Source organism: Oryctolagus cuniculus, chromosome 1, assembly GCF_964237555.1.
Source record: "Oryctolagus cuniculus chromosome 1, mOryCun1.1, whole genome shotgun sequence".
In the NCBI taxonomy this organism is placed as follows: Eukaryota; Metazoa; Chordata; class Mammalia; order Lagomorpha; family Leporidae; genus Oryctolagus; species Oryctolagus cuniculus.
In genome coordinates, this window is record NC_091432.1 from 13,093,594 (window position 1) to 13,113,815 (window position 20,222).

Below are 20,222 nucleotides of genomic sequence, written 5' to 3' on the forward strand. Positions count from 1 at the left end.
ACTTATTTTTGACAGGCAGAGTGGACAGTGAGAGAGAGAGACAGAGAGAAAGGTCTTCCTTTTGCCGTTGGTTCACCCTCCAATGGCCGCCGCGGCCGGCGCGCTGCGGCCGGTGCACCACGCTGATCCGATGGCATGAGCCAGGTACTTACCCTGGTCTCCCATGGGGTGCAGGGCCCAAGCACTTGGGCCATCCTCCACTGCACTCCCTGGCCACAGCAGAGAGCTGGCCTGGAAGAGGGGCAACCGGGACAGAATCCGGCGCCCCAACCGGGACTAGAACCTGGTGTGCTGGCGCCGCAAGGCGGAGGATTAGCCTAGTGAGCCGCGGCGCCGGCCAAGTCCTGCTTCTAATGCTCTAGAGCCATGGAGCAGAATCTCCTTCAAGGAGCTGGCAAGTCAAAGGGAAAGTCTTTTGGAGAACAGCTGATTTGCAACTATTGATGAGAACTGTGTCAGGGGAGCTTCAAAAGCGGATTGCAGGCCTAGATTGTGTCTAAGGTCTTCCCCAATGTGATTATCCCATCCAGACTTCCTTTAGCTTCTATCTAAACCAGGATACTAGCTGACATCTGTACTGACGAGGAGTGAGGAGTAACTCCATACATGCGTTCATTTTACTTGGTTATCTCCTTAGTGTTTTTATGGTTGTAGATTATTAACATCCCTATAGCGCTTGGAGTCAATATCACAGCCAACAAAAATGCTCCATTATGTAAAATTCAATATTTTCTTATGGGTCTTAATTAAACAGATGGAGGTAATAGGATTATTAAATTGGAAGAAAAGGTGATTCCCTTGAACTGGAAGAAAAAAAAATTGGATGTTTGTCTTTTTTAAGCAAATGATTTTTTTAAATTAATTTTCACCTAAATCCCGCTAGAACTGGGAGGATTTGTAGTGAAAGGGACTTTGTAAAATGATATTAATGTTAAACTTGGAGAATAAAGGTTGACAATAATAAAGACTACTTTGAAAAAAACTTGATTAAGGAATATTCAATTTGAACAATAATTAAACAATGTGGAAATAGTGCAAAATAGAATAGTGGAAAAATAATTTACTTGAGAAAAGATCTATTTTAGATGAAAGGTAAAATTTAATAAAATAAACACCCACAAGTTATTGAGAAAAATATTATTAATGTGATTCTGAAACTAGTGAAACATTTTGGAATATAAAAATAAGTATGTGTTTGTTTCACAATATATAAAATGTATCTGTCATGTGAATTGAAAAGTAATGAATAAAACATATTTAAGCTACAGGTTCATACTAGAACAAATTGAATAATATTGACAAATGTATCTAAGGAATTACAAATGAATGTGATGTGTGAATGAGAAAGCTTAATAAGCTTAAACATCAGTGAAAGAAATCACAAAATGAAATAATTTGAGTCTCAAAAGACTTGAAATATTACATGATGTGAATAAAATTGGGTATCAAGCAGCTATTTGAGGAAAATACAACAACAAATTGATGATTGATAGAATTAAATTTTGATGGCAGATTCATTCACTCTCCCAAAAAACAGAGTATTACAATTTAATATAAAGTTGAGTAACAAGAATGAAACTGAGTTTAAACAAACATAAATATGTACATACATATATATTTAATAATTAAAACTCATAATAAATACATATGTATTACAATTACAAGTACCACATTTCACCTGCTAAAATAACAAAAGCTCTTTAAAGTACATTCATATTGAGTGTGATCTAATTGTTTTGGAAAACCCTTAATCAAATATTCCATTTTTGTTGAACTGCAGACCCCTCACAACTTAAAATTAATTTTTTTGACAGGCAGAGTGGACAGTGAGAGAGAGAGAGAGAGAGAGAGAAAGGTCTTCCTTTACTGTTGGTTCACCCTCCAATGGCTGCTGTGGCCCGCGTGCTGCAGCCGGCGCACCGCGCCATTCCGAAGCCAGGAGCCAGGTGCTTCTCCTGGTCTCTCATGGGGTGCAGGGCCCAAGCACTTGGGCCATCCTCCACTGCACTCCCTGGCCACAGCAGAGAGCTGGCCTGGAAGAGGGGCAACAGGGACAGAATCCGGCACCCCGACCGGGACTAGAACCCATTGTGCTGGCGCCGTAGGTGGAAGATTAGCCTAGTGAGCCACGGCGCAGGCCCATGAAATTAATTATATTTCCTTTCTTTGAGGGCAAAGAGATGAAATTGACCATTGTGATTATTAAGTGAACTTCATCAGGATCACTTTGCTCATTTCTCAAAGGATTAATTTCATCTCATAAAAAATCACTGTGTAATATTTAAGAATTATCTCTGTCAAAAAAGTCAGGATAATAAAAATGGAGAAATCTCCTTTATCACAATAGAGAGTATTTGCTTAAATTTCCAGGTAATAAAGACAACATTTCCCTCTGGAATGGAGATGGGCAAGGTGCCAGCAACCTCTTATGAGAATGGGGTATTGAGTGGCGTGTCAGTGTTCTACTTTGACAAAGATCCAGACTGTATGTGCATGATCCTCCTGGTTTTTTCCCCACATCTTTCTCAAGGGACCTGAGAGACTAGAGGAACTGTTGCAAACATGAAGCTCATGCTCCCTAAATCCATAAATCTTTCTAAATCCATTTGAGCTCCTTTTCCTTACCACCAAAATCTGTTGAAGTGTGAAAATCCAATTTGGAAGTTGCTACCACACAAGCTGCATAGAAATTACTTGACTGTTTGGCAACAGATAAATACCAGCCTATCAGAATGAAAGGCATCAGAACATCTCCCGTATGACCATGCCAGTATACACTAATTGAGGTACCAGACCTGCCAGTTAGCAATAATTATAATAGATTATGCTTCTTGAGCCTCTATCAAATGCCAAGTTCAGTTCCATGTGTGTTATAGTACCTATTCGCTTCATCCTCCAACCCTTGAGGGTTTCATTATTATTATGTAGTCATTTTTAACATGAGAAAATGGAGGCAAAAGGGCTTAAATAAGTAGCTGTCCCATGAGTAGTACAAACAAACAAGGCTGAAATCTGGACAGTCTACTGGCAGAATTAGCCATTCACTACAATGTGATTTCATTTTTTCACCTTTGCATGTGTTAGCACGATGATACGTACCAAAGTATTTAAACCTTTGTGCTGTGTTGAATTTCTTTGCTTAAATCTCAAGTCTTTCCCTAAACAGGAAAGTCAAATATTAGTTATCCATATTAAGGGAAAAGTTGTCACAATTTCTATATTGTTGTGCTTAAATGCTTTGTTTCAAATGCAAGACCAAAATTATTCATCATATGACAAACTTGATAAAACCAAATAAGAACCCTCCTTATCATATAGTAGAGGAAGTCAAGAGCTGGTTATGAATGAAAATTAGGATGTGTTTGGGAAACTTGTCCCTTGCTTCCAAATTGTTTTATGTTAAGCTGAAGGTCTAGAAAAATCTAAAAATATTTTGAGAATATAAAGTTGCAGGACTTATTGATGATCCTTATTGGGGCATAAGAAAGTAACACAAATCCCAGAAGGTCTCCTATTTTACCACATAAACCTTGAGGAAGCAGGAATAGGACATAAAGATCAGCAAGAAAATCCCAGGCTGAGAAAGTTGCTCTGAATTTTCTGTGCCTGCAGAGGCACAAAGAGGATCAGAAAATTTCCCATATACTCAAAACAGGGTATGAAAAGGCTGATGGACCGAGAGAGTCAGAGGGTCAGGAGGAGAATGAGGAATATGGGGACTAACAGCCAGAGATCATCAGGACCACAGACAGCTCAGCAGGTGTTTAGGACACAGCTGATAGAGATTAGATTCAAAAATCAAAGAAAGATATAGCCTGAAAATCATATGGAAATACTGTGCATTTTGAGGAAAGCCACATAACACAGATTTGAAAACTGAAAGTCCTCTCTTCAATAACCCTTCAGAACTTCACTAGCAACATGGAGTAGCAGGGAGCCAGTGAAAGATAAAAATCAGAATTGATGGGTTTAGATATTCAGAAAAAAATTTTTTAAAATCCCAAATTGAATGATTTTACTTGGAAGCAGTAATAAATATAATAGCTATATTTAGTAGCTGTCATCAGGTGGCATAAAGGCTTAGAATGGAAATTATATTAAAAAGACAATAAATGAGTTGCATTTTTCTCAGTATTCAATTCATGGCTTGAAAATACTATCTATCTTATTCTGCATTAAGTGGACAGGAATGAGTCACAACTCAATGGTCTACTTTTTCTCCGCATACTAGATTCTGAATTTACAGCATATCCATAGAACATCATAAAAAGGAGTGAAACGGAAGAAAGAATTAGCTACTCTTCCTAGAACTATATACCTTAAACTGCTTAGACTAGGTACCTACCCTTTGAATGGCTACCTCACGGAGGAAGAGAAGGGAGGAGGGGAAAGAAAGAGAAAGGAGAGAGTTAAGAATGTTTCAGTGGAGAAATGGCTTCAGAAATGCTAGCATTTTTTACAGTAAGGGAGCAAGGACTAGAATGACCAAACTCATATACCCCAGATTTTAGTGAGGGTTGTATACACCAGCAGTCTGGACTTTATTGAGAAGTGAAGTATGCATGAAGTTCTACTGCTATGGTCGCATTTTCAGCTCCTGCAGCCAAATACATTCCAGTGATTGTCTTCTGCTGTACTCAACAAAAAGATAACCAAAGCATGCCATGGCCACCAACATCCCAGAAATGAGTTCAAGAAGCCTTCTAATTTGTAGCTAATTTCTTGATTGCTTCATTTAGATGTTTGAGCAGCCATTGTGGTGGAAAGTTAACAATGCAGTGCTAGACTCTATTTCTCAATCCAGGTTTAGAAATATGGATTTAGAACCTTATTTGTGTTTGTTTGTGTGTCTAATTAGTTGCTCTTGGCTAAGTCTTTCAAAATAGGAGACTTCCTAGCAGTGGGTTCCTTTGGATGTGGTTTTGTGTCCTCTTTTCTTTTGGCCATATTACTATTTTATTTTATTATCATTTCTTGGTTGTTAGATATTCATTTATTGAAACATCTCCTTTGTTCTTCTTGACTAGCAGGGCACTCCACTGCACCACTCTTGATGCCATCTATGAAAGTGGCAGCCATCAACATTGCAGCCCCCAGAATGGGAAGTCCCAGGATCTTTATAATGGTTCTGGAGAGTTCTCTTGCTAAAGATGGTGGTGCATCTGCTGGGCAATGTTAACAATCTCATCAAAAGTGATGTTTCCACTGTGTTTGATGTTCTATTTCTTTTTGTCTCTGAGTGATTTCTTCAAGGCTTTGATGATTACAGAAGAGGCAGAAGGCACCACCTTAATCTGGGCTATCTATTCTGATTGGTCAGTTTCATTGTAATCCTCAGACACTTCTAGTCACCAGTTGCCTTGGCGATGTCATCATCAACCTTGTCTTGGAGACAGACGTAGGGGGCCTATCTCAGTGGCACCCAACTTGCTTCCAACTTCAGATACACAATTTTGATCTTGCTGTGGTTGAACCTGGGCAGCATGGCAGAGGTGCCTGGTGTCAGATGAATCTGGATTCAGGAGGACCGAAGAAAGTTGCACCTTGTCCTCCTTTGTGGCAAGACCCCAAAAGACCATCTTCTATTTTAGGTGGAAAATCTGAAAGTCTGTCAGAGTAAAACACACAACTATCTTGATTTTGGAGAAATTGATCTTGCAGGATATAAAGCTTATGGAATTTATTTATTTATTTATTTATTTTTTGACAGGCAGAGTTAGACAGTGAGACAGAGACAGAGAGAAAGGTTTTCCTTCCATTGGTTCACCCCCCCAAATGGCTGCCATGGCCTGCACACTGCGCAGATCCGAAGCCAGGAGCCAGGTGCTTCCTCCTGGTCTTCCATGTGGGTGCAGGGCCCAAGCACTTGGGCCATCCTCCACTGCCTTCCCGGACCACAGCAGACAGTGGGATTGGAAGAAGAGCAACCGGGACAGAACCGGTGCCCCAACTGGGACTAGAACCTGGGGTGCCGGCACCGCAGGCAGAGGATTAGCCTAGTGAGCCGCGGTGCCAGTCAAGCTTATGGACTTTAGACCCTTACAATCTCTGCCTAGTTTAATATCTGCTGTATAAACTCCTAGAAGAAAGCCTTTGTAATCCCTTTGTCCAGACTGCTAGTAACAAACAGCAATTTTCTTGGGGAATAAGGTACAAAGTTCCAACAGACCCATACACAATAGATAAATGGGAAGATAAGACATGAGCTGTAAGGGTTAGCAGTATTAACAGTAGTTATTTCTGGATTGCAGGATAGGTCATCTTGTAGTGTTTGCATTCAAACTTCCCAAAATGACAACTTACTCATTTTGAATTGAATAATAATAATTAAAAAATGAAGGGAAACAGAAAAGTCTGAGGGATAAAGTGAAAATAGTGAAACATGCGTCTAAGTCTTCTCTACCATCCCATTGTTAATGCTGTTCTAGCGTTCTTAGGATGTCCAGTTTTCCTTTGGCCATTCAGAAAGGTTCTAAATGAACCTCTCTTATGTATTTGTGGTTGATGGCAATAATCACTGACTTACAGGTGGGTGAAGAGATGCATCCAAGGAAGGCCTAGCCAAAGAACATAGAAATATCTCCCTTGTATTCTTACCCACAGGAAAGAAATCAATATAAAACTCTTCAATCATCAAGCTCCACTGGTATTCATTCATTCTTTCATTTATGTCAACAACATTCATGTGCACTCATGTGCCAAAGACTAAGGGATAAAGACGAGTAATAAAGACACCCTTCTTAGGAATCTTGCAGTTTAGTGCAGAATATGGTGTAAAAATAATTTCGATGCCTTGAGATAAAATGCAGCATATAAAAGTATATGCAAAGTGCATGATAATTTTGAATCCTCACTGTAATGCTTAAAGTTGAGACAGATCATCAAACCCAACTGACAGTGAAATTGGAATAAAGATGTTGGAAAATTAAGTTGTATTTTCATATTAATATATAAAGGCTAAAATTTCCCTGTACTGTCAAAAGGAATTGTGGTCACTGCTTGATGTTTTGAGCTTTGAATGTCTTTTTTTTAATATTAGGCTATTAAGAAGTATAGATAATGAAGAAAAATAACAAAATTAACTTTATATTATAAGGTTGAATTGACACCTTTTATTTTGAAATTTGTACATAATATCCGAGGAAAAGCATTCAAATCTAAGTGGAAAAAATGTAAGTTGTTTCATAACCCTTATATAAATATGATCAAGGAGTTATAAATTGTTGAAAAATCAAGTTTCTTTTTAATTAAATAGAAAAGTAGCTAAGAAAAAGTAATTCCTTACATATAAATTGTAATAATTTTAGGCATGGGCATTTGGCACAGCACTTAACATGCCACTTACTATGTATGCCCACATCCTATATTGGAATTCCTGGATTCAAGTCCTGGCTCCACTTATGATTCTGGCTTCTGACTAATGCACACTCTGGGAGGCATCCGGTGATGGCTCAAATACTTGGATCTCTATCACTTAGGTGAAAGACCCAGCTGTAGCAGGAATTTAGGGAGTAAACCAGTGGATTGAAGATCTCCGAATCTGTCTTTCTTCCTCTATTTCAAATTAGTAAAAATTTAAAAAATAAATTCTAAGCCATGAAAAAGTCGAAGAATCATTGGTAAATATTTATTTGGCCTTTGCACTGGGAAGAAGCATTTCTTAAAATCAGTGTGAATGGGGTTGGTGTTGTGGTACAGTGAGTCCAGACTACTCCACTTCTGATCCAACTCCCTGATGATGCACCTGGGAAAGCAGCAGAAGGTGGCTTAAGTACTTTGGCTCCTTTTACCTGTATGGGAGAGCTGGATGGAGTTCAGGCTCCTGGCTTCGACTTGGCCCAGCCTCAGCCATTGTGAACATCTGGGTGGTGAACCTGCAGTTTGTTTTCTCTCTCTGTCACTCTACCTTTCAAATCAATCAATCTTAGAAAAATCAATGAAAGATGTTAGAACAATAAGTTCATTGTGAAAAAAGATGTTTTCTTAAATTTAATTTGAAAATTGTATGTTAGTACGTAAACATTATATACTAGGAAATCATAAATAAAATTTAATGAAAACAGAAAGGTAGGAAACTGCATTTGCAATAATACAGTATTGTTCCTTTCTAGGAATTTATTTTATGGAAATTTTCTGAAATGTTGAAACTGCCTTTTGATTTCAGAATTATTTTTTCAGAGCAACAGTTTAGATTCTACTTAAAATTCAGTAGAGGAAAAATTCAACAGTGGTGATTTGTTTAAAGTAGAACATTATACAATTATCAATACTTATCAATGTGATGAGTAATTTAAATATTATAATACATTGAATAATTACATACATAGTAACAAAAGATTAAAGCTACATAATGAAATATGGATTTCATATAAGGTGATATATCAGGCTCATTTCTATTCTAATGATTTCTTGATCTGAAAAATTTTGGAACTTGAGAGATCTCTACAGTGGAAATGTAATCATCAAGGGAGAGCACTCAGGTTATCACCACCACTTCATCACACCAGAGAACAATTACCTGGGCAGCTTAATTAATCATCCTCTTTCCATCCTGGAATGAGGAGGCATTTAAGTGAAGCCCAGGTGGACGTGCCTCTCTTGTCACAGGTGGCCTGCAGATTGCACGGACAAAGCAGACTTGAGAGGAGAAAGATCTTCCTGTAGGAATGTTCCTTTGGAAGATAGCTGAAAGTAAGTGTTCAATGAACTTCCTCAGGATCAGAGGCCCAGGAATCTTACCAGGGAAGGGAAGTGGATCCTCTGGGTTTCCCCAGACTGCAACAGTAGTCCACTTCCTCAGAGACATCTGGGTGAGACCTTGAGAAGCACAGCGCAGAGTGGGACAGCGTAGTCGTGTTGGCACTTCATCAGCTGGCTTTGATTTGGGAGCCTCCGTCGGCCATGTCTTCCAGCGTCATCCTGTTCACAGGATACATGCTTGGAGCTCAGGTCCTTTCTGCCAGGAAGTAAAATCTTTCCCTTCAATAGAGAATTCTAAAGGAAACAAAAAGATTCCATTGATTGAATGATACCTTGGATTTAGGAATTTTCCATTGTATGAAATAGAGTTTAGTATGAATTCTATTACCACTCCCTCTCTTCCCTGGTGTCTTTTTCTAAAAAAAAAAAAAAAAAAAAAAAAAAAAAAAGACATGGTTTTGTTTATTTTCCTAAGAGATGGGCCACAAATGCATAATGTGAAAGCTTAAAAACTACCATAAAACTGTGATAAGGACACTGCAAGAGAGTATATGCAGGGAGAAATCTGTGCATATTCATCTTAATAGCAGATGGTCAAAAATATTTCTTTAAATACTCTTGTTTATACTCAGGAAAACAGATTTGATAAACTGAACAAGTAGGAATCAGCCCCTCTTTGTGATGAAATAACAGATCTAAGAAGGCAATTTCAAAGAAAAAACTGAACTGGAAAAAAATCCAAATTAAAAAAAACCACTGCTATTAAGTTTTTATTTTCAATATGTTATGAGATATCTTGATTTTATATTTTCCAAAGCACTTGCAAGCCACATCGCCCAACCCTTCCAAAAGATCTCAAAGTCTCAATGCAGTTAAAATACTGGCTTACAGTTTTGTCTACTTTCTTTTTTTGGAAGCAATATAATGCTAATGACTTTAATGGTAATACATTCTCATCTAATAAAGCACAACACTTACAAATATTAGAAACTCAGTTTTGAAACATTTACATTAATTTTGAACTGGGTCAGCAATTTGTGAGCTTTCTAAAAAGGCAGCAGTTCCACTTACAACGTGCGCTTGAATAGATTTCTGCTGAGCAAAGGGGAAGACAGGGGAGTGAATGCTGCATTTCTCCATTGGTCCCAAAAGTGCTAGTTTCACCAAGGGGTACATTAAAAACAACCGTGCAATGGTGGTTTTAAAACTTCTACTGCAGGGCCAGTGCTGTGGCATAGTGGGTAAAGCCACTGCCTGCAGTGCTGGCATCCCATATGGCGCTAGTTTGAGTCCTGGCTGCTCCACTTCTGATTCAGCTCTCTGCTATGGCCTGGAAAGCAGTGGAAGATGGCCCAAATCTTTGGACCCCTACACCTGCATGGGGCCTGTTAGAGGCTCCTGTCTCTAGCTTCGGATCAGGCACAGCTCTGGCCATTGCAGCCATCTGGGAATTGAACCAGTGAATGGAAGACTCTCTCTCTCTCTCTCTCTCTCTCTCTCTCTCTCTCTCTCTCTCTCTCTCCCCTCTGCTTCTCTGTAACTCTGCCTTTCAAATAAATGAATAAATCTCAAAAAAAAAAAAAACTTCTACTGCAATATAACAATAAACAGTAATTAGACATCTATCAATTTCCCCCCAAATAAAAATATAAATAGGAAAATAACTCTGCCTATACTTGTACATCTTTTCAAGTCATGTTAGAAGGGTTTCATATTCAATTTAATGATCAACAAATTCTAAAATAGCAGTAATTATTCTCATTTTAAGCAAAGGTTCCTTTTCTCCCCTTGCCCACTCCAAGTATTTATTTTGAAGAATGAGATTATTTACATATTAATTTTATGCTTATATGAAGCAGCAACAACAATCAATAATTTGGCATTTCTGTCTATAGTTGCTCCATTTTTTTTTCAGTTTCACAAAGCCATTTTCCAGTGTTGCCTTGAAACAGAGACTAAAATTCTAGGTAGCAAAGACTCTTTCAGAAACCAATATAAAGTCAAAAAATATAAAGCAGGGCATTATACTAAATTTCTGAGTCTAGTATACTAAAAAGAATGAAGCTTAGGAAAAGTTATAGGAAAAAGAAGCTATAGAAAGGCTAAAGGCATTGAAGTTTCCTACTGTGTTGTCGAAGAAATAAAGACCTGCAAAAGCTGATTTTTTGATTGTATAGTATTTTACACACTGTGTGGATTTGTAGCATCTGCTAGTTGAAGCAGACATGCAAGATGTTTGTCCCTGTCCTATATCCTAGATCCCTCCCTCTCCACCATAACAATCTACCTCTGTGTACCAAGTATTGTGGATATGAGCCAAGTCATCCCAGACAATTCAGGGAACAAGGTTAGGGCAATGCACTGGTGTGAAGTATGAGATAAGAGTCCCTTTCAATCTTCATCAAAGCTCTGCTGTGGAGGGAAATCGGCAGCCAAGTTCTCATTCTTCTCACAAGCACAAGTCCTTCAGGAAATCCCGAGATGTTACTTGAATGTAGTTCATAATGAGCACTTCCAGTGTCTACGATTCCAGCACTGTCACTTCCACTCCCTCTTCCTTGACTGCTTGCTTCTTGAAATGGTTAATTTAACAACTGAATAAAATGCTCCTAGTGTTGGCTAATTTGCCACATTATTGAGGATCCTCTCGGCCTATCTGTTGTAGCAATGCTGAAAGCAGGGAAGGATTTTGTTGAATAATTTGTCTCATCTGTTGAAATTGAGGTAGATTCTATAAAAATTCAAGAGGCTACCCTCCAGAACTTGTTGTTTCAGCCGTCGTTGCTACACTTGCAGCCACTGCTGAACTATGAGTAGCATCAGTAGTAGCTGCTTTAGGGGACTCAACCACAGCCCAACTTTCTCTATCTCCATGGCTCTAACAGTTTTTGAAACTGGTTGTCAGGGCTCTAATTACTTGCTCTAGTTCATAGTCCAAATGATCTCAGTCATTATATTCTCATAAGACTGACCTGTCACAAGTGCACATGTTGCATCTTCCAAAAAGGTTTGCCCAAGATGAATCTCCTCATGTACTGTCAGTTGATGTTGGACTAGTAGCCATTAGCGTTTCTGCCAGCTCTTCTGCAGGTTTCTCGTGCTTAGTTACACTAGCAGGTGCAGGTTCAGAAGATGCTGTCTTGATGCTGGAGCAATGAATGCAGGCATAGAATTGGGAAGCAGAGTAAGAAGGGCAGGAGTTGAGGCTGGAGTTACAGCTGTTGCTGTGGAGGAGCTCACTGTGGTAGTGGTGGCAGGATGTGATTGCTGAGTGGCAGCCGATGGTGATGTCACTGCTTTGGGTTTGGTCATCATAACCACCACAAAGTTCTTCTCCTCATTTTTGTGTTCTTTGAGAGCAGTGTCACCACTGAGAATTTTGCCTGCACAAATTAATTTTTGACCTGCTACCGAAAAGGCATCTTTCCCCTTTTCAGATTCAATCTTATGTTTCATGTTTGCACCAAGTTTGAGTCCCGACTCCACTGCCAATTCCAGCTTCTTGCTAAGGTGCACCTTGGGAAGCTGCAGGATGCATTCATGTAGTTGGGTTCCTGCCACCCATGTGGAAGGTTCAAATTCACTTCCCAGCTCCTGGGTTTAGCCTGGCTCAGGACCAGCTAATTCATTCATTTGGAGGAATGAATCAGCAGATGGAAAAATCTCTCTCTCTCTCTGTGACTGTCATATAAATAAAACAAAAAACAATAAAAAAGCTTAAGTAAACTTTATTACAACACATAGTAAATTTTAATTATGAAGAGCAATAATAACAAGAACTATGCCTCAATTTTAAGGATTTTATACATATATATGTATATGTATGGTTCTACACAAATTTCAGAGAAATGTGTATTATTTATAAGCTATACAACTATTTAAAATTTTTTGCACCAAAATGAACATATTTTAATTCCATTTTTATAGAAACTTTCTGAAATACTCTCATATGTGTATATATATATGTGTGTGTGTGTGTGTGTATTGTATATACACACACGTACATGCATGTACCATGGTTCCCTGAAACACACTGCAAAGGCTAGCTGAAAAATGAAATGGCTTTCCTAGACAATTAACAATTAGTCTGTAATGAGACCAAGTACTTAAATGGCTTGATTTGTTTTTCCTGAATAGAAGAACCAAAAGTCGTCAACATTCCAAACATTTTTATAAATCTTATTTACCATTTGAAAAGTGCTGTAAATTTTTGACTGGCAACATTTATCTCTGGGTATATGCCTGCAGATAACAAGATTTTCAGACTTGTCCAGGTTTAGTAGCAGGGAAGGACAAAACGAAGCATCTGTCGGTGGACACAGATTTTCATACTTGGAATAGTTTAATGCCTACTTCATTCCAAGTATTTATTGAGCACGTTTTGTGTTTTATTTTTAAAAAGGTATAGAATTATTTTATCATAAAATGGCAGGAAAATTCAGCCACATTAATTTCTGTGTGTTCTATTCATAGTTCAGTAGGGAAAGGGCTTAATCAGAGGTGTAAGAAAATGACCTTCAGGAAATTGGAAACTAGCTAGGAAAATCGTGACAGGTGATCTGTTTTATAAGGACATAAGCAAGATAAATGCTCTGGAGTTTTGGCATAAATGGTGTAGTGGGAGAAGGTAAATAATAGAACATTTTAGAAAAACCTATTCTATCCAGATAATTTCTTAACACTGTCAGTAACCATCACATAGCAACCTGTGACTCTGTGCCAAGAGTTGTTTAAGGCATTTTACCAGGGTGATTTCATGCTATTCGTACCATGGCCCTACAAATCTTTATTTCACAAAGGAAGAAATTGAGGTCACAAAGGTTAAATAACTTAGTCAAGGTCATTTACTTAATAAGTAACTACTGTTGACCCAAACCTCTGGCCCTTTTCAAAATTTATTCTGCAGTTACATTTATTCAGAATATTACCTAAAAGCACTTTAAAAAAAGTCCTTCTCAGTTCATTGAGAGTTCATGATAACTGTTGGTATCTATCATGGAGTTAAGTACATTCTTGACATGTGCTTGTGACTCCCAGTAATGATGAAAGGGTATTTGTCATCTTTCAGTAATCATGATAAATGTGAAGATAATGTGTTTTAAGTACATTGTTGTGAAAGAATCATAGTGGCCAGTGCTGTAGTGGAGTGAGTTAAGCCACAGCCTGCAGTGCCCACATCACATGTGGACGCCAGTTTGAGTCACAGCTGCTCTTCTTCCAATCCAGCTCCCCACTATGGCCTGGGAATGCTGTAGAAGATGGCCCAAGTCCTTGGGCCCCTGCACCCATGTGGGAGACCTGGAGGAAGCTCCAGGCTCCTGGCTTCAGATGGGCCCAGTTTCGGCTGTTGTAGCCATCTGGGGAGTGAACCAATGAATGAAAGGCCTCTCTCTCCTTCTGCCTTTGTAATTCTGCTTTTCAAATAAATACACAAATCTTAAAGAGAAAAGAATTATAAGAAGCAGATTTTGCAAAGTTACAATGTAACAGGAACTCAAAAATAAATTGAGGAAGTTACTAGCGTTGTGACCATTTTACAAAATAAAGAAACAGACTTAAAGGCGTTCAGAAGCTTGTCTCTTAGCACACATATAGTGGGGGTGGGATTTGAAACAATATCTATCTAACTTGAAGGTCATTAAGCCGCTGTCTGTAAAATTGTAACTTCTTTCCTTTATTTCTCTATTTATTAATAACTATTCGGAGCATCATGCTCTTGGAAATATTTAGATAAAAGCCTCATTCTGTTGTTCCTATCATTAACGTTTATTTCTATTCATAGTAATTATATTTTTTGGAGCCTGCTTTCACTGAGAGGCTGAAAGCTCTTTGCTGACACAGCAATCAATTTTTGCTTGGATTTCAGCTATAGTTTTTTTTTTGTAATTTTTGAAATTTATATAAAATGAACAAATTTCATGTACTTTATATATACAGATTTAGAAACTTACTGATACTTCCCACCCTACCTCCCCTCCTGACCACATTCCCACCCTCCTTCCTCCTTCCTTTCTTATTCTTTCTTTTAATTTTTACAATGACATACTTTCAGTTTATTTTACAATCATAAAATTAACCCTCCACTACCAGTAAGAAGAAGAAGAAGAAAAAAACACTGTTCCTCAACAGTAGAGACAAGGGCTGTAAACAATAATTAATTTTCAAAATGTCAATTTCCCTCATATACATTACATTTTTTGTACTCTATTAGTTATCACAGATCAGGGAAAATGTATGGTATTTATCTTTTTGGGACTGACTTAGTTCACTAAGTATAATGGTTTCCAGTTGCAAAAAACAAGATGTAATCAGCAATAGTTTTTATACTGCGTTCTGTCTCCTGCTCACTCTGATCCAATCACAAACACACCAGGTATTCCCAGCCTTGGGGTCTTTGCACAGGCTTTTCTTTGCCTTAGCATGCTCTTCCTTCAGCTATACACCTCTCTAAGCTTATTCAAATTGTACTCAGCTGTCACTTCTCCCTGCCGCCTACCCTTGACCACCTATTTGAATGTTAGCTCTTGTCATTATTATCTGATGTTTTACTACAGAGTATTTTCAAAGGTCTCACTTTGAAGTTCACCCTTTACTCATTGGCATGCAGAAGGTTAAACAGGGTTTGATTGTGCCTGGCACACACTGAGATCTATATAAGCAGTCTTTTAATGATTATAAAGATGATGATAATTATCTGAGCAAATAGGACAAATAATCCTGGGGTGACAAAACTCAAATCAGAAAGACTCAGGAAGATAGAAAATATGAGTTATGTGTGGGATGGAACTAGTAAATGGAAATTAGTAAAATATCAGGAATTGTTTACAATGAATGTATTTATGCTTGAAGTTATTTCTTAGGGATATATTCTTAAAATATTTTAGAATATTTCCCAAGAAGATATTTATAGAACAGTTATCAACTCAAAAGTTATGAAATTTTTATGATATTAGATGCTTGATGCCTAAGCAAGCTCTTCAAGATCTATCAGTAAATCAGTATCTTTAGGAAGCTAACATGTTTTTAAGCATTTTAAATAGTTTGTATTTGATGACATTTAGGGTTAGACATAATTTTGATGCCTATGACCTATTAAGACTTTTTGGACAATTATGCTTATGAAGCTTGTTATGACAGTAGTATTAATGCATTTCCACTTGTTGGCTAGCTTTGTGTTTCACTTATGTGTTTGAATTTGAAACAAAATGAATGTAACATGCACAATGGTGATTGCAGGGTATTTATCTTTTGGCTAAACGATTTAGAATGCACTGATGGTTTAGATCTATTACATACAGATGTGAGTATTTAAAAAACATAAGCAGTTACTAGACAATGTGTACCCAACGATAAGCAGTTACTAGGACATTACCCAACTGTAGTGTGGCTTTGTGTGTTCACTTTCCTTTTGACCTTCTGAACGGTTTGAATCTCTTCATGTTGATCCCAAGATCAATCAGTTAATTGGATCTATCCACTCTTGAGACATTGCTTCATTTACTCTTCTTGTTAAAGACAAATTATATATGTTCGATGGAAGAAAGTAACTCGCTTTACAGAGAATAAGTACTTTCTCTACATTGTTCCAGAAGAGATATTTGAATGCATTACAGTTGTGCAAATATTTATTGCATGCATGTATCATTTGGTTCAGCCTTGGGTGTGAGCCATTGTTACATGAATGAGCACAATGGATCACATCTCTCTGTATCTGTGTCCTTGCACAATCTCCTTCCACATGAAGTCTTTCCTTACCCTTGAGGCTTGGTTTGCCCAGTGAAACATCAGCAAATGCAATGCAAACAGTGACCTAATAAGCATTTGCTATTAGGGCTTTGAGTCTTAGAATCCTGAGAATATTCTAGAAGAATCCAGGATACACAGAGAGAATATCAGACAACCTAGCTGTTCCAGCCATCCATGAGACTCAAAAGAAGTGAGTGAAATTATCTTGGGCCCATCCAGCTCCATCTGAACTGCCAGCAGACTGAAGCCACAAGAGGGATGCAAGTGAGGCCAGCTATGAACTTCCAATCAACCAAGAGAAACGTGACAAATGATGAATCATCAGTGTTTTTTATACAAATAAGTTTGAATTTGTTTCTGTTTGTTTGTTTTTTGACAGGCAGAGTGGACAGTGAGAGAGAGAGACAGAGAGAAAGTCTTCCTTTTGCCATTGGTTCACCCTCCAATGGCCGCCACGGCCGGCGCCCTGCGGCCGGCGCACCACGCTGATCTGAAGGCAGGAGCCAGGTGCTTTTCCTGGTCTCCCATGGGGTGCAGGGCCCAAGCACTTGGGCCATCCTCCACTGCACTCCCTGGACACAGCAGAGAGCTGGCCTGGAAGAGGGGCAACCGGGACAGAATCTGGCGCCCCGACCGGGACTCGAACCCCGTGTGCCAGCGCCGCAAGGCAGATGATTAGCCTAGTGAGCCGCGGCGCCGGCCTGAACTTGTTTTTACCGCAGCAAGAGGTAATCTATATAATAGCTGCTGAAGAAATATTTTAAAAATATTATTCCTGTGTGAAAGAAAGGTTTAATGGATAGTGTCATAATAGGAACAGTGAGACACTGTTCCTATTATTCTTATTATTCCTATTATACGATGCCATGGGGGTGTAGAAGAAGGAATTCCAAATTCATAACAGGGAGACTTCCAGAATAGGCAAGAGAACTATGCTGTACTTTATAAATTGTGTGCAAATATTTCCCTCTTCATTTTAAATCACCTACTTCTTTGCCTTTGCAAATGTGTGAGGAGCAATAATGAATTGTCCCAGGAACCATTTGAAATACTTATTTAATCTTCCTTCTACTGCTTCCCAAATGATAGTCTTGTTGCCTTGCAAGTGTTAGATATTCAACAAACACATTATCTGCTGACCAAAAGAGAAACATTTTCTGTGATTCTTACATGGTGATTTAATTCAGGCTTTACTATTAAAGAGAAATAAATGTAAACCATTTAGCTCATGGAATATAAAATTTTATTAAGAGATATAAAATTTTATTATATTAAATTGAGGAGAAAGATGAAAAGCAAGAATTGGGGAATTGGTCTTAAATTAATAGTGAGGGGTAAAGACAGGAAACAGATAATGGAGTTAAGGTAACTTGAGGGATTCGTATGAAATATCTTCTCCATAGATTTTTCCAGTTATGTAATAACTTTTCTCAATTACTATGTGTTTTCCACCCCCCTTCCTCCACCATCTCCTCTAAATATTTTCATTTTCTTTTGTTCATCAGTGAATTAGAAAAAGTATATTATAATGCACATCTTACATTGTTTCTATCTTCTTATTAAGGTATCTTACCCTTTTTTAAAAATGTATCAAACCAAATTAACTTCAATGAAATATTTTCCTAAGATATCAAAAATTATCTTATAGTTCCAAGACCTCCAGGACACAAGAATCCCGAGAACATATATGGCAAATATGTATCACAGAAGTACCACAGCCACTAATACTTCCAAAGAATCTTTTAATTTCTTGAAACATAAAACCGATGGGATCTTTCTGTCTATTGAATGTATTCTAAGCATTATAACATATGATCCTGATCTTACTATGGAAATACAGCCTGGATCTTGTTGTGCTCTCATTAAATACCTTGACAGATGGTATTTAGGCAGCATAATTTTCTTTTTTTAGCTAGCTAAAATAATTCTCTTCTTTGGGTGTTAAAATCACATTAACAATGCTGTAGACAGATCACTCTTCTTTCACTGATTCTCTGCCTTGGCTGTTGCTTCCTTAAGCTTAAAAATATCTGTTTCTACAAGAACAGCTAGAATTACCTCATTTGGTAGATTAGGAAACTGATTATATAATATATAGGAACAGAGCCTGGAACCTTGTGACTTAATTTCTATCACTTGATACAGAGGCTTTCAAAAGGTTGATGATCTTCTTAGTATCATAATACTTAAGAAATTTTAGTGTTATCTTTTCTATAACTTAGCAAACTGAGCAAAAATAAAATTGTTATTTTTTCCAAATTAATGAAAAATTAAATGCAAAAAGGTTATGTTTGATTTACTTTGATGGATTCATTATAAACATTTTCTGAAGACATAAATATAAGGGCATCAAAATTAACTCAAAGTGGAAAAATGAGAGAGCATTTACCCATTATCAAATTGTATATAATTTATTAATAAAAATATAATTGTAAATAATTTAAAATATATGGTATAGGACTGGACAGATGGCATATGGACTGACAGATTAAAAATTGAGCAGAAGAGAAAATACACAAGCAACTTTATCATAAAGGTGACTTTAACCAATGGAGAAATCATTAATTGTTTTGGGATAAGTGACAATAAGTCTGGAAAAAACAAAGCCAAAATAATGTCAAATATATACCTCATACAAAGCATTAAAATGTTCCAAAAACTTTAAATTGAAATACAAAAATACAAAAGAACAAAAAAAATCATGGGAATCGTATTGGATTTTCTCCATATGACACAAGGCTTAAAACCATAAATAGCACACAAAACTGATGATATAAAAGTGAAAAAAATCCAGATACCAATGCACATCACAAACAATACAGATAATAAACCCAAAAAAAGAAGAGTCATGGGGCCAGCATTGTGGTATAATGGGTTAAGCTGCTGCCTTTGATGCTGGCATCCCATGTGGGTGCTGGTTTGAGTCCCAGCTGGTCCACTGCTGATCCAGCTCCCTGCTAATGAGCCTGGGAAAACAACGGAAGATGGCCCAAATCCTTGGGTCCCTGAATCCATGTGGGAGACCTGGATAAAGCTGCTGGCTCCTGTCTTTGGCCTGGCCCAGCCCTGGGCGTTGCAGCCAGTTGGGGAGTGAGTCAGCAGGTGGAAGACTCATATTCATTCTCTCTCTCTCTCTCTCTCTCTCTCTCTCTCTTTCTCCTCCTTGGTCTCTGTAACTCTTTCAAATAAATAAATAAAATAAATCTAAAAAAAAAGTCACGAATGGCACCATTATATAAATAGCCTCTAGAAATCAATAATGAATAATCTAGTTAAAAAATGAAGAATAAATATATACACCAGTCTGCACACACATATATACATATATGAGAAGATCAATAAAGAAAAAAACAAAACAATGTGATAGATTTAGATTTTTTTTACCTGTATGATAGTCAAAGAATGACACAAAATAATTATGAGTGATGTTGATAATTATATGGTAAGGAATATTGTATTAAATCTTATAGGTATAAATTGGTACCAATGTTTAGGCATCAATTTGACAACATGTGTATGTGTGTGTGTGTGTGTGTGTGTGTGTTTCTGAAGAAAATAATTGCAAGAATATAACTCAATTATTACGTGTAATTGAGAAGTGAAATTTCCAATGGCTTTTAAAAATAATTGCTACAATTTTTATAATGTTGAGGATACTTTGTGGGTGTTTTCTGTCCAAATCCATGAAGCAATATTCAAAATAAGGAAGTTTCGTAATATTAAAAGTCAATTATTAACCCAAGGATCTTTCTACAGATTTAAGAACTTTCAAGATA

At 37.5% G+C, this 20,222-nt stretch overlaps 2 pseudogenes; both read right to left on the reverse strand.

The window, feature by feature from the left end:
* Positions 1–4,075: 4,075 nt before the first annotated feature.
* LOC108178728 (large ribosomal subunit protein uL11-like) lies at positions 4,076–6,262 on the reverse strand (annotated as a pseudogene).
* Positions 6,263–10,703: 4,441 nt separating this feature from the next.
* On the reverse strand, positions 10,704–12,361 carry LOC100346858 (UV excision repair protein RAD23 homolog B pseudogene; annotated as a pseudogene).
* Positions 12,362–20,222: the final 7,861 nt, after the last annotated feature.